The following is a 16,047-nucleotide window of genomic DNA, read 5'->3' on the forward strand; positions in this document are numbered from 1 at the left end:
TTACCATGTGTAATTGCTCCAGCAGAGTGATGCTCTTAATGCAACCACTCTTTAGCTAAGATCATTCTTTCTCTGAAAAAAAAAAAGATTTTGATAAGTAGTCAGGAGTTCAAAGAAGAGCTATAAAACCAGTGAGAAATCCAATAAAACCAGGCCAATTTTATTAGTTCCCAAGCTTAGGTATGGTTATGACAGCCTATGCATAGCACGTATTGACTCCTGTGGGAAGGTTAGTGAAGTTATATGGGCAGTTGCTAGATGACAAAGACTAAAGAGGAATAAAGTATGCAACAGATACTATCTAGGAAGGAGACATCATAACTGTCAACTATCCTATGCAGAGGAAGAGCAGACCACCACAGCCTATGGAGTAATTTCCCCCCCAAGAGGAATGTGTTGCAAACATCATCATGAAAAACTATTGAATTAACCCTGGAGAAAATACTAATAAATAGATAGTCCTGTAGCAGTAGAAAGATGGACAAAATTACATTAAAAGGTCTTTCTTTTTTATAAACTTGAGAAGTGGGAGGGATGCTATGTATTTTTGCTTTCATTTGAAAGGCTTGCCTAAGTAAGATTTTTCAAAGGAATTTCTCCTGACAGCGTGCTGAAAATGAAGACTTTTCTTTGATAGCAGCAAAGTGCATAAATGATTCACTGGAGAGAGGAAAAAAATCAGAGCCAGGGTGACAAAGACACTAAGCGAATATCAATGTGAAGAGGCATTTCAGAGAGCTGGTAAACAAGCTTCCACCTCTGGTACACGCCAGCTTGCAGATTAGGACCTCAGGGCCTGACTTTCAAGTGAGGTTTAATCAGGTCTCCATTTCTACAAGTGCTGATGAGAAACCATGCCTGCATTATTGCACCGCATGTAAGTTTTGAGTGGAAATGTCAGTAGCAAAATACCTGAACTTCCAGTCTGTGGAGAGAATTGGAAAGATGATTAAGTAAAGGTACAAAATGATCATTGAGTAGCTAGAGACTTTCTTTTCTAATTAAACTGGTTCTGGATTCTGGAACAGATGGCAAAGAAACCTGTCTGATTTCAGGGTGGAGTCTGACATCACTTAAGGGATGTAGTTGCTTGTGATTGCAGATGACGGGTTTTGATGAGACTATGAAGTCACTTTCTGTCCTGTGATTGCATGTCCCTAATTCTACTCCCTCTGAAGACAGTTATAAATGGTTATTTGACTTCCATGGGGGCACGATGGCATAAGGATGTGAAGTCTCTAGGGAAGATACGGCACCTGCCTCTGTGGTCTGTACCTCTTAGGGCACAATGGCAGCACTTGGGAAACACTAGTATTGACAGAATGGGTAAAATTCAGTGTCCACCACTGAGCAGCAGCGAGAGCTGGGTGTATGACGGTGGCTCAGCTCAGTGCAGCTACACCACCACCACTCGCTGGAGCGGGTGCTCCTTCTGCCTTTCCCTGGAATGACAGCAGCGAGAGGCTTCCTATTGCATAGCTGGGAGATATATCAAGTACCTGAGTGTGAATCCTAATTTCTGGGCTTAGCAATTGTCTTGGTTTTGGCTGGGATAGAGTTAATTTTCTTTCTAGTAGCTGGTATAGTGTTATGTTTTGGGTTCAGTATGAGAAGGATGTTGATAACACACTGATGTTTTCAGTTGTTGCTAAGTAATGTTTAGTCTAAAGTCAAGGATTTTTCAGCTTCTGTTGCCCAGCCAGCAAGAAGGCTGGAGGGGCACAAGAAGTTGGCACAGGACACAGCCAGGGCAGTTGACCCAAACTGGCCAAAGGGGTATTCCATACCATGTGACGTCATGCCCAGTATATAAACTGGGGGGAGTTGGCCAAGGGGGGCGGAACTAACTGGGTATCGGTCAGCGAGTAGTGAGCAATTGGATTGTGCATCACTTGTTTTGTATATTCCATTTATATTATTGTTGTTGTTGTTGTTGTTGTTGTTGTTGTAATTTTATTATTGTTATTATTATCATTAATATTGTCTTCCTTTCTGTCCTGTTAAACTGTTCTTGTCTCAACTCACGAGTTTTACTTTTTTTTTGCCAATTCTCTCTCCCATCCCACTGGGGAGGGGGGAAGTGAGCGAGCGGCTGCGTGGTGCTTAGCTGCTGGCTGGAGTTAAACCACAACAGCAAGGTACTCCAGCAAAGTTTTGTCTGGGCTCTTTTCAAGATGTATGGATATTTCAGGGCTGCAGCTGAAGAAAGATCCCAGAGGCATGCAAAAGATGAATGGCTGGCCTGGACCCAATGGATAGGACATATCAGTCATGTCTGCACTTGGGCTTGAAAATGCTTTGATGTTTCAGTATTGTCTTCAGGCTTGTGCCCATTGCTGTCTGGTCCCACTCATGTCTGGGCCCCCCCACTGATTCTAACTTGGTTGCCATCCCTGAATTAAACAAGCCCTAACTGTGCACTATGGTTGAAAGTGAAGGCCTGGCCCCCATCACTGTACACTCCCCTTAGCCCCCTACCGCTGTGCAAAATGAGTTAAAGATGCTGCCAGATCAGGATGGCTGGGTGTCAGCTGTAAATGGTTCTGCACAACCAGGGAATCCAGGAACCATGGCTGCAACAACCTGTAAGCATTTCAAGTTCAACCCAACCACTCCATCCCAACTCTGTTGCATTCCCACATTTTTTCTGGAGCAGTTATTTGCAAGCCTACAGAGAAGGAGAATAGTCCTCTGCTCTTTCGTTTTGGCTTTTTTTAGCCAGATCCATCTCTGTGCCTGTTCCAGACACAGTCCTGCAGGCAGACGAAGCAGCAGACCTCAGGAGGCAATGAGCTCTCATGAACCTCTGGCTAGGAGTAAAGTAGGCAGGAGCTGCTAACACCAGTCTAGCCATTGGAAAACATCTATCAGTTTGTAGCTGTCCCATTTCCCATTACATTCATGCTGAAAGGCATTTCCTTTATCTTTTGAACTTTCAGAGAAGGGAAGAGGAGCTAAGCTCACAGCAATTCTCCTTTCATGGGCAGGATACAACTGGCTGGTTTTGGAGGCAGTGAATGAAGATGATTAATTATCGCTCACTTTTTCACTCCATCAGATTAACAAGGGACATGTCTGTCATGCTGACAGTCTCCCTGCTCAACCCTGTGTATACACAGCTCGAGTGGTGTGATTCAGTCTTACATGCCACCTTCTGAAGGGAAGAGACAGAGCCGTGAGTCAGTAGGACGTGGCTCCAAGTGTCCTTAATGCAGTAGTGTCAGCCTTATCGAGTAGCGCTGAAATATTTATTAAACACAAACACAGAAGTGATTGTGCCTTCCTAATTTGGCAATGCTATCTGAAGAGTTAGAAGGCACAGCGCAGATGAGCTTAATTAAAATGTTTCATTTCAGAAGCTAATGATCCTCATCTGGCTACAAGGAACCCAATGAAGAAAACAGAAAAAAAATAATGAATGAACTATGGCATTATAATGAACTGTGGGACATACTAATAAGTGTGAATTTCCCTTTGTGATGCCCAGTTCCCCTTTGTGTACGTACCAGCCAGGAACCACATATCAGCTAAAACAGGTGATAGCTATGCCAAGGAAATCTGGGACCCTTAGCTAGCCTAATGGCCCAGCAGGTGTTAAAGCTCCATTAGGAACTACAATGGAAATGAATAATGACTGCAATAAATAATGAACATTTGGCCCTTAGATAAGATGTATTATATTTCCCATATTATATGCCGGTAGTTAAGAGTATTTATAAGCTACAGTCACAAATGACTGGCTTGTGCTAAATGTAGCTTGGAGTAGGCAGACAAAATTTTCTTGGAAGTCTCTGGGCCGAATTCAGCAGCGACGTCAGTGATACTTGCAGCAGTACCATTTGTCTCCCATCTGCGGGAGCAATATGCAATTCAGTGCTTAGAGTATTTGAAGGAATGGCTACAAATGTGGTCATGAAGTTTTGCTCAGTGTCCCTGCTTTTTGAACACCGGGGTGCCTTGGGGCGGTCTGTAGGAAACCAGGAGGGGAATCAGGAGAGCTCTAGGGGAGGAAGACTTTCCCAAAATCTGAACGGCCACAGCTTGCTTGGGTGAGGAAGGGTAAGTCAACCGGGGCAGGAATCAGAGGGATGATGCTCTTTTCCCTTGAACAGCCTAAATGTGAAGAAGTCTTCCCACCTTCCACGCAGTGCTCCTCCTGCCTGCCCTCCCCAGGGAACGTGTGACCACCACTGGTGTGTGGGAGAAGCCACCCTATGGAGGACTGCTATGGGCAATGTTGGGCAGGAGTCACGGGTGTTTACTCCCCCAGGTGCTCAAGGGTTTGAGCAGACCAACTCTGGAGTTGCACTTAAATCACTGGTCATTCGGTGGCACTTCAAGACATGTAAATTCAGAATAAACCAGAGCAACTCATCCCTTAAACCAGCCAGTCAGTGACATTCCATCCTGCAAAGAGAGTGAGTCAGGCAGCACTGCCAGCCCTTGGAAAGTGTCTAGCTCTTCTGTTTCTACTTGTCAGAGTCCAAAATGACTTGGTGGATTTTGTTTTCCCTGCTCCCAGGGAAGGGGAGAAATATGTTACTAATATACCAGAAAGCTGGAAACATCAAAAAAAAAAGGGGGCTGTGGAATTTCTGCCAGCTAGCTGCAGGGGAGTGGGTTTCAACCTGGGGTTTTATTAATCACAGACCCCTATATGATTTCCAGGAAGGCGCATAAGCCCAGAAGATAGATGTAAGCCAACTGCTAATGGTAGTTCTCTTGGTGAGTTTTAATATACCCCTAGAAGACCTCCACAGCCCCCCAGGCATCTCTGACCATAGGCTAAAAATTACTGCTCTAGCATCGTAGCTGTAAGAAGAGAGACGACTTCAACTGAGCGGCCACTTTCACAGCCACTGAAGCCATGGGGAGCTGCCTCAGAGGCACGGTGGGGGACACAGCAATGATCTGGTTTTCATTAGTAAGGGACAACAGGGCTGTCTGGTACCCTTATGCTACGCTGCTGAAGAGCTGGATGCTCGGCTAGTACAAATCGGTGCATATTGTCAAGAGAATTTGGGCCTTACAGTGCATTTATTTAGCTGTTAAAGGCTCTGCTGGTGCTTTCAGTAAGCAGAATGTTTTCACAAAAAATTGGAGGCTTTCAGCAGACAGGACTGCAGTTTCTGTAAGGACTACACCTATGAAGAAAGCCCCTTGGTAAATAAGAAAAAGGAGAAGGCCTTAGTGGCTGCAATAACATCCATTTCTAGCAAAGCCTAGATGAGGGGCTACTCCATCTCAGGCAACATTTGCTCTGTTGGCACAACCTGTTGTAAACCTAGTACAGTGAACAAAACATGAACAGAGACCTATTAAAACGTCAAGCTGCAAAACCCACAAGCAACAGGGGGTTTAATTACCTGGAGAAGAAGTGCAAGGCTTTGTTGAAAGCCAGCTTCTGTTCTTTCTACCCCTTTTTTCCTTATGGTTATGTGCACTCTATCTACCAAAAGTACATGGCTGTGACGCTCAGCGGGGGAGACAAAGAAGTGGATAAATTATAGGGAAAGCTGGACAAAATATGAAGATAAACAGAAGCAAGACCTTCTTAAAGCTCAATAATTTTTTTAAATGCCAACAAAGAGGATGAAGGCAGGCAGGCATATTTCTTATGAGCAACTGTTAAAAGGAGAAGAGGCAGCTGAGATGGGATATGAAAGAGTCTGAAGATGACAACGCCTAAAGGAAACAGCATCATGACATTTCTTCAGGCTCCCAAAGTCATTCAAAAGGTTAAACTGAATTTCTTTCATCAGACATTATACTAAGTGGAATCTCTACAAGTAAAATCACATCACTGTATGACTGACCTTTCTCCTGATTGACGATTTAAAAATATGTATTTTTAATCAGTTAGAAGGCATTATGTTTATGAAAAAAGTATCAGCTTTTGAGACAAAATTATTTACGTGAGCAATATGGTTTATGGCAGGCCAGAGTTACCAGAAAGTGTACTTTCCACAACTTAAATTCAGCAAAATACACAAGCACAGCTTTTGTTTTCCAGAACAATTCTCTTTTCTACAGGAAAAGAAAAGCAATTAAATATAATCTATTTATCTTTGTATTCTCATTAATGTCTTTGGTTCTTTCCCTAATAAAAGAAGATATATATCAATGGTCCATTTCTTCAAAAGAACTAATTTTCCAAGATAAAAGAGTTGTGAGTGTTTAAAAGCATCCCCCAAGAAATCCAAACCTGCCAAGCTCTAGTTTATTTTGTATTTCTCTAAGTCAAAAACATCTGCAGTGAATATTATCAAATTCAGTCTCTGTGAGAGATCCTCTGAGCCAGGTTTCAGCTCAGAAGAAATTGTTTTTCCTGTGAGGAGAGTGAGGGAGTCAGTGAAAACAGAGCATGATAATGGCCCGTTCTTCTAAAGTTTAGGTATAATATTTCCAGTAGGCGCCACCGTAATGCACTTTATTGAGGGATTCAGTGGACACGTTGGTAACCATGAGAACAAAGCTCAGGGGTTTTGTGTGGAAACTTGAGGTGTAACAACCGTAACATGAAATATACATTAGTCATGAAATCAGGTCATTATACAGCATATCTCTGAAGGCTTTTCATGAAAATTCATGGCTGTTTTGGAGCGAGCCTGGATTTCAGAAGGGCAGAGCTGCCGTATGTGAGCAATCCCAGCTGCAAATTCAATGACAGAGAGACAGAACACTGGGTACCACATTTCCTCAGGGACTGGCCAGGCCTCGGAGAGGACAGGGATGGAGAGTGGTCCTTCCCACTGGGGCTGCAGATGTTGGGGAGAAGCCCCGGGCAGGGCAGGTAGGTGGGCAACGCTTCTCCAGCCTCCAGCCGCTGCTCGCCTGCCCTTGTCCCACGGGGCCATGGGATGGGCATAGGACAGGAGATGAGAGCGGAGAAATGTTGCTGCAATGAACCTAATCACAAGGGGCAGCCTGGGGGCTGACTGGACCCTCTGGCACACCAATAAGCATTTTACAACCGTATGAGATGCACAAGGCCTTACCTTTGAAAATTAAACTGCAATAGAGGTCATGCACCCTCTTGTTCTCCATCCCTTGACTGCAGGATTTCTCCCCCCAGATTAATTTTTCTCAAAGTAAAGCATGGGTGAAACTCAGTTTCAAGCAAGCAGCTGCTTTTTCTGTGAGTGCTCTGTACAAATTACTCTGTCAAGAAAATGTTCCAATCCAAGATTGAAACTCTCAGTATCTGGCAATGCCAAAATTGTGGCTAATGCACCAGCACCCGCTGAAGATGATGCAACTTTTAAGGGGGTGAGGAAAGCTAAGTTATTGCTGTGAATAATGCGTTTGCATTTCTTGGACCCCTTTCATCTGTCTGCAAAAATGCAATCCCCCCAGGGTAATGCAATCAGCCTTTGGGTCTAAGAAGTTGGTGAGGCACCAAAGGGTGAATAAAACACAGGCTTGAAATTCAGACCAGTTTGGGTCTGATTTATCTCATCTGACGTCACCCATCTACAAGTCAGTCTCTCCCTCTTGGCAATGAAGAGAGGCACTTCCAATTATCCCCTCCTAAAAGAGATGAGTGAACCAGCTCTCCGAGAGGTGCCCATCTCTGCTTGGCTGGAGAGGAGGCTTTGACATTTACCTCAGATGAAGTGCCCAGTGTTTCGGTAACTGTGCTTACATGAGAGGGAACCAGGAGATGGTGGCCTTGGAGAGCTGTCAAGGCTGTGATTTTTAACCATCTCATTCAAAACACCCAAGTAAACAGTATAGGACTTAGAGGTCTTGGAAAAAATAGACTATAAACAGTCTCAGCTGGGCTCAGCCCTGTGTCACGAAGTAGCTGGGGTGGCCAAAAGCTGCAAAGACATTATGCAAGAAATCCCTGCCCTCCAAAAGCACACAGCTAAATGAGGGACTGGAGAGATGCAAGCAACCAGCAAGTATTCTCTCTGCCTCATTTAATCAAGACAGCAAGATTTGCTCTCGGCTGAAATGAAAACAATTTTCTGATAAAAAACCATTAGAATTAAATTTCTATTAAATATTTCACCAGTGTCTGATTTCCACAGGGATTTTAATTTAGTGTTGCAAAAACTTATGAACAAGTACACTATTTTTTCAGACGACGACTAAGGTATTTTGATTCAGAAATGCTGTTACGGTGTTGTACACAGCCCTGTTTCGTCATGTTCCTGTGCTTCGGTATCAGGCGAAGCCACCAGCTGGAAAACCTCTTTCCTGACGTGCCACAGACAGGTGAGCCCCAGGACCCCCCCACTGAGACACGATGATCCATCCCAGCAGACATGGTCACACCACAGAGCCAAAGTGGGAGTGCGACACATCTAAACTACCTTGCTCACTAGCTAGCACCTCAGATGTGAAGTATTTCAAGTTTTTTCTCAAAAACACAAGTGTTTTCTACTGAACAGTTTTGCTCACCTTCCCTTCACTTTCTTTGTAAACTATCATAGGAGAATACCCGTTTGCTAGTAAGGTCTAATTTGTACCGAGGGCAGGTCTCAGTCTCATGACAAATGTGAAGATGGGAACCTGGCCCAGTCGTTCACTGGACCCAACCTCCAACTTTGCACCTCCAGTTTCAATTAACATCAGTGACAACTGGGAATGCACAGCACTAACAGGGCTCAAGTCCCTCTAGGCCGACAAAGGTCTAGTTAATTGCACAGTTAACTAAGGATGGAGTACTGGCAGAGACGAGGAGAGCTGGAAGCTTATCCATCACAATGCCGGCACTCTAGAAGATCTCAATTCCAAGCAAATTCACCCACAACCACCCAAAAGCAGAGCTCTGTGCTGGGCATTTATAAGCCTATATCAGTTTCATCTTCACTTTGCTATAGCTAAAATGCAGTTTCCATTATGCAGTTGTTAGGGGATTATGGGGAAATCACATGGCCAGACTGTAGGTAAGGTGCTAAAAATACCATCCTGAAACCTCTTCATAGCGGCTTTAACACTGTGGCTAGCAAAAGTCTATAAATAAACTCCTGTGAGGAACTAACATAGAAATTTTCTTTTGGACCACAGCCGGGAGAGTGAACCACTCATGAATTTTATGTCCTTCTTAGTTTCTTCCGAGAACTTACGTTTTTTGCCCAGATAGTGAGAGCTGTTCAACATCAAAACCAGAAATAATTTTTTGAAGAAAACAGTTTCTTCAAAAAAACTCCTGGACTAAAGGTACTGTTGAGGTCTAAAACCAATTTGAAGACAGAGGTAAAGACACCAAAAAAAAAAATCTGATGTTCTCCAAAATGCATCTGTTCCTGGTTCTGGAGTGGCATCATAGAATCACAAAATCATAGAGTACCATGTTTGAAGGGACCTCAAGGATCATCTGGTCCAACCTTTCTTGAGAAAAGCACGGTTTAGACAAGGTGGCCCAGCACCCTGTCCAGACGAATCTTAAAAATGTCTAGTGTTGGGGAATCCACCACTTCCCTGAGGAGATTATGCATCATTTATTTGCAAGCTAAATAAAAGTCGGCATGAAGTTTTAAAAAGTGAAAGGGAGAAAAAAGAACAAAGAGTGTTTATGTAGTGGGAATATTATCTGTAGCCTCAAGGTAAAACTTGGAAAAATCCCCATGTCTCCATTCTAAGATCTGCGACAAGAGATGTCATTTTCTGGCCTGCATGTACCAAATTTTTGGCATGGGGACAAGCCCTGAGAACCCTGTAGGGTAGATCAGGGCAGATGGGATGGACCTTTTCTGGTCAATGGGTGGCCTTGCAGGTCATGCAGCTCCCCAGTCCCACAGGTTTCCTGTGCCAGGGGATGACCCAGGTCATTTCATCACAGTGCTGAAAAAGCAATTCAATTCCTAAATCCTCCCAACAGCTACTGCTCACATAATTTTTTGAATCTGGAACAACACCCAAAGCCCAAACAGAGACTTGGATACCTTGGAATGTATCAAGATACCTATCTCAAGGAGCTGGTGGTTTTCAAAGGCTCACGGTTGTTTATTGCTATTGACAATCAAATGGATTTAAGCACATAGCTGCCATTTGCAATGTTTTTGCACAACATATGAAAAGTTTGGCCCCGATCTTCTGAGCTGAACATCCCCAGCAGTGAAGGGATCTAGCTGTACATCCATCCCAGGGGTGCTGGTAAATCTACCCATATTCAAAGAGTATATGGCGGGGGCGGTGTTGAAGAGCAGTTGCTCTCCAGGGGAAGGCACAGCTAAAATCTACAATCATGGGGTAACTAAACCATGCCTTACTTGCCAGCTCTCAGGGCTGTCTCTGGATGATGCAGGTCCAAGGGCTGCTGTCCAGACACAGGAGAAGCTTGATCTGGGCAGGAGTGGGAACTAAAACGGCATGAGGAAAGGTGCAAGGCCAGAGCTGTGCAGGGGCAGGGAGGCGAGTGAGGCACGTCGTGCTGAGACCACGGCCAAGCAGGCAGGAACAGCGGGCTTGGAGATAAGCCACAGAGCACCAGAGAGCTGGTGGTGGGTATTTGGTCTCTTGTTTGGGGGTCTGTTGTATCTGTATGGAGGAGAGAGAGGTTCGGGTGAAAAGATTAGCTTTGCGAGGACTGCTGTGTTGGAGGTGCAGTGGTGAGCCCAGTCAGGGCTGTAAGGTGGGGCTGGTTGGGGTCAAGATGCTTGGCCATGCACGGCAGGCTTGCAAACAGCAGAATGAGCGCATGCATGAGTCTGCATGTATGTCCCATGTGCACAGACATAGTGCTGTTGTCACTCAGCCCACGGCATGACTAGCAGAACCTTTAAAAAGAAACCACACACGCACAAATATTTTATGTGCATGCCTTATACATAAGGCATGGGCCAAAAGACTTGCCCACACAGTTCTGAAATGTACCCTTTTAATCCCTTTGGTGCCAAGGAAATGTTATTGACTACAAATGGTGACAGGGAGAATTGCACAATCCAGTCCATACGTATAAAACCCAGCAGGCTGAGCATAAATGTCTATTTGAAGGAATACAGATGAATCAGTAATGATATTAGAGTGATTAGCCAACTGCCTTAATTGATATGTACAAAACCATATGTGCTTATAAGCTTACAAATGCTAAGTCACGCTTATCACCATCTGCACAGAAAAGCCACAGTAAATTTCCTTTTCCTAAATGCAGGTTTGTCATTTTAAAAGAGGTGGGCTTGGGAGGGTAGTGAAAGGCTGTGCCATGAAACGTCCATCACCACTGGCACATGGGTCTCTCTCAGACCAGATTTGTTTAGTGACTCTGGTAGAGGTTGTTTGTTGTCCAGGTCAGTGCAAAGACATGAGAGAAATTTAATAACCAGCTTTTCAAGCAGAACAATAAAAGCAATTTTTTGTGACAAATTATGAGGAAGGCCAGTTGTACATTGGCTCCCCTTCCTCTGCAGCTTTGTCCTGGCTCTTTCATAGAGTTGTAAATGAACCCACAGGAGAAAGCTAAAGAAGAGCAATCCAGTAGTACCTAAATGACTTACAAGTCCACAGGTGGGTCACTGGTCACCAAAACTTCTGCTGGAAAAGCAATAATGGCAGGAAATAGTCAAGTGTATTTTTTCCCCAAAGTTACTGTGAGAGCTTTTGGCTGTAGGTACAAGTCCATACCACCACAGTCAGGCAGAGCGTGGGGTCCTGCTGTATTGCTGCAGCACAGTTCATGCCCATGGTCCCTCATCAACTCCAGGCAAAATCAGCTGGCTCTGTTTAAAATCAGGTGTGATGGTAGCTAAGTGAAATGCAAGAAGTAGCCTAGACTAACAGTCCCATTGCCAGGGCAACGATTTAGCCTGACTGGAGTGCTCTTGTGTCCATAAGCCAGCTCTGCCGGCTCTGCTGTGGGACCGTCATGCCAGGAGAAGAGCAGCAAATAAGTTTAAGAAATGACCTCTTCAATCATCAGCAGTATTTGCTAGATGAGTCCAGAGCTAAGGAGAAGCAAAGGGTCATCTCACCTAACTTCAATAGCAGCAGCGGTGTAACCATGTGAGCTTGGTTCCTTCCTAGCTGCTGGAGAGCAGGCTCTTCTAAACCCTAAATCCTGTGCTTTGTTTTAGTTTTTACTTTAGGGTGAGGTGAGTCACGGTGGAGACTCCATCAGCTACATCAACCAGCTCTCATCTAACTACAGAGGGACCCCAGGGGAACTGGCTCTCGTGCATTTAGTGTCCCCCACATGGGATGCTTTCACTACTAGAAGTGATCACGCTCTCTGAATCAGTTTAAGTGACACTAGCAAAAGAAAATAATTTCTCTGGCTTATCTTCACTGGCCATAGGAGAAACTTGCACATATGTTTATAACTGTAAAGAGTTTATGTGTTAGCAAGGTCTATGTCCTATTTAAAAAGTGGTGGGAGCTTAAAGTTGAGGTTCTATATTCATTCATGCCAAATGTGTGTGTTTTCCCATCCTTTGGCAGTACCAATATGCTCCAGATCACTCACGGTCAAGGGCGATCAGTCATATTTCTGCTCATGTAGCCAGAGCACACAACTGCAGTGTTGATGCCAGCTCCATGACTGGCCCTGGGGAGACAGCTGACATCCAACCTGGCATAAAGCTCTCAACATCATTTGGTCCCTCTGATTCAGCAGAGTGAGTTTTGCATCACGTATTGTTTTTGTCAAGTATCAGCTGCCCTGTAAGGTTATGGGACAAATCCATAAAGATATTTAGGAGCTTAAATTCTGCTTAAAATCAGGAGATAAAGGAATAAAAAGTGCTTATACAGCCCCATGGCCTGAAGGCTAAGTCACTTGCTTAAGCAGCAGAGCTGAAAGTCTTATCCTGGCTGTCTCCACAGAAAGATCCATCAGGCTTTCCTGTGCTGGAACCTGCCATTTTTGACTTGGGCTTCATGGCAGAAGACTATTAAGAGAGAAAAATTGATAAGGATTCTCCTGACACTTCTGAAACACGGAGGACATGCATGTGTGACAGGGACAGGTGAGTTACTCTCCTTTTAAAAATCCTGACAATGCTGTGCATTAATAGTGCCATAAATATTGTATCTGTGCTGCAAAGAAAGCTGAGAAGTTGTTATAATTCAGTTGTCACCATTGTGCTGGCACTGTGTTGTGTCTGGGTGACCTGCAGGCTCAGAATAATAATGAGGGCGATTCATCAGACCCCACCAGTGACAAAGTGGAGAGGGAGTGTGTGATGGGTAAAGGCTTTGATCACGTTAGACAATACCAGCTGAAGGAAGGATTGGATGGGAAGGTGCATGTGAAAAGTACGATTTTTAGACAGGTCCCAGTAGTTCTTGAATGACAGGGAATCCCTGGGTGCCGGCAATAAGTGTCAGTCACTGCCAATTTAACAGGCACACCTGAAACAACTCACTCCTGAGGAGCGGGCAAACACGGCAGGGGAGCAAATAAGTAAGAAACTGATCCAGGGGCCCCCAAAACGCTCCCATCCCACCTGATGCTTTGTGTTATTGCACCTCAGGAACAACAACGGCTGGTCAAGCACAGCCCGTACGGGAGCAAACTCCAGGCCACGGTCCAGCTTGGGTGTGAGCAAAGTATGTCACAGGAACAGAGACAACAGGTCATGTTTGGTGGGCATCAGCACCTTGTGCACGGGGCCAAAGCCAAACAGCCTCGGTGCTTCCTGAGCCAGGCATTTGCAGAGCAAATGAATCCCTTGGGAACCAGCTGCTCTAGAAAGTCCAAGAAGCCATCTCAGGTCTGAAACTGTCTGGGTGTTTTCTTCAGCTGGGGTATCCCACTTTCCCCATCTCCCTGTGCCCGGCTGCCTCCGGTTATGGAAATCTGTACTCAGGATTTCATAAGCCCCAGAATAACATAGCAGGAGCAAGTCAGATGCAATTGCTACTTTGAGAAAGAAGCACGCTCACAGGTGCCAAAGAGAAGCGCATTTGGCCTCTATCCCATGAAATCCACATATCAGGGAGTTTGCTCTGAAAATATACCAAATTAAGTCAAGTAAAAAAAAAAAAGACCTAATACAAAGTCGTTCAGGAAGTACTGGTTTTACTCAAGGTGTTTAGAGGTGCAGGCATACATTAGCACCTTGCTCAGTAGAAGCTTAGGGTCAATGCTAGAGCATGACAAAAATGAAGTGTATAAATCTAAAGCACGCTGGCAGTGCTCCAAAACAGTGGTATCAAAACCAAAGGAACTTAATGGATTTTCACCCAACCATGGCATTCGGTTTAGAGTCAACACATATGTAAGTCGGTGTAGGACACATTAAATGTACTGATGGATTTGAAAATCAATAGTAAATATAAAGCCAGAATCCAATGGCAATCTCTAAAGGCATTTAGCAAAGCCTGTCTGTGATTCCAAAACTGAGTTTTATAGCAAATATAGCAAAATAGATCAACAATAGAACTGTATGTCGATACTGCACTATAGCAAAAGAGGACCAGAAGGAACTCGAGAGGTCATCCAAATCACCCTCATCCCAAGGAATAGACAATGATACATTTACCAGCCCCACAAGTGCTTGTTTAACCTGTATTTAAAAACCTCCAGTAGCTGCAACTTAAGCTGTGTACTTCTTGTCCTACAGACATGGCAAAGAGGTTGTTGTCTTTCTCTTTAGAGACACTTTCAACAAATTTGAAGGCTGGTATCAGTCCTTCATTCTTCACACTCTGCTGACTCAGTTAGTTTAGTCCTTCTGTGGAGCCCATGTTTTTGAGATCTGTCAGTGCTGCTGTTCTCCTCTGCATTCCCTCCAGCTGATACACATCTTCTTTGAAGTGCTGCATCTGAAACCCAGCTTAGAGCTGCAGCAGAGGCCCTTCCAGTGCTGACCAGAGCAGGAGGAATATTTCGTTTATGTTGCAGGCTAAACAACTGTCTATATTCCCCGCTGTAACATACACCTCTTTTGTTTTTCATCATATAGAGTTGACACATGTTGAACCTGCAATCCATTGAAAACTCTACTCTTTTCTGAAGATTTGCTGAAAAGCAAGTATCAGATTTTTCTGTAGATGGGTATTTCTACCCAAGTGTGCTACCTTGTACTTTTCCTTCTTGAGACTGACCCTCTTTATTTTCAGACCATGCCTCCCATTTGGGAAGACCGTTTTGAATTTCCAGTCCTTTCCTCCAGCATGTTAGCAGTCCCTCACAGGTTCATATCAGCTACACAAGCATACATATTCTAGTCCATTATCCAAGTCATCAGTGGGAACACAGAACAGAGTTATAGCATCATTATAGCATCTCTTTATAGGATAGAATAGTAGTTAGTACTTTAATCTAGAAGAAAATTTGAAGCCATGACCAGTAACATTTACAGGTGGGACAAACAGTGACACACTAAATAATGACAAGCCAACTACACAAAGAGATCTAGATCATTTTGTAAACTGGATTAATCTGAGAAGCATGAATTTTAATATGCCAAAATGCAAATCACACAAGCATCTTTGGAAATGAAGAATGCAGGTCACACCTGTGGGATGAGGCAGTGTGTTTTGGAAATTGTGACATTCAGACTTAACCCACTGACAAGGGATCTTGAAGCAAAACAGCAGCAGGGCATAACAACAACCCTTGTATAAGTAAGCAGTGAATCATGAAGCAGAAAAAACATCCAAGGAAGGGATCTTTTAAAGAGTCAGAATGTCTCCTACATAAATATTTCCCAAGTTAAAATTGAATTGACAATTCATTTTTTTCAGCGGCCAGCAATGCACTTCTTTCAGATACGTTTCCACCTGCAAGATATCATATGATGTCATATGTGTATCAGTGCCTAAGATCTGCAGTGTCAGCATGATTGCTTACTCAATGAAAGGAGTGGAGATGTTTGTGCTGCTGTCAAACACGAGGCCAGAATTCAGATTTGTGTATTTGAGGCACCAGTTGGATGTGTGGGACAAGGAACAAAATGCTGCGGTCCCCAGAGGAGTGTGCAATAATCCATTTTGAACTTTCAAAGTCTTAGCCTTTAGTGCAGAAACTGCACAAACCAGTGGTTTCCATTTCCAAAAGTTTTAAACAAGGAAGTCTTCTTATGTAGTCTAGCTTGCCAGTATATCTGATGACAAATAATGCTTATGAATTAAGGACTAGTATGGCTTTACAGC

The sequence above is a fragment of the Aquila chrysaetos genome, chromosome 2 (assembly GCF_900496995.4).
Source record: "Aquila chrysaetos chrysaetos chromosome 2, bAquChr1.4, whole genome shotgun sequence".
Classification (NCBI taxonomy): Eukaryota; Metazoa; Chordata; class Aves; order Accipitriformes; family Accipitridae; genus Aquila; species Aquila chrysaetos.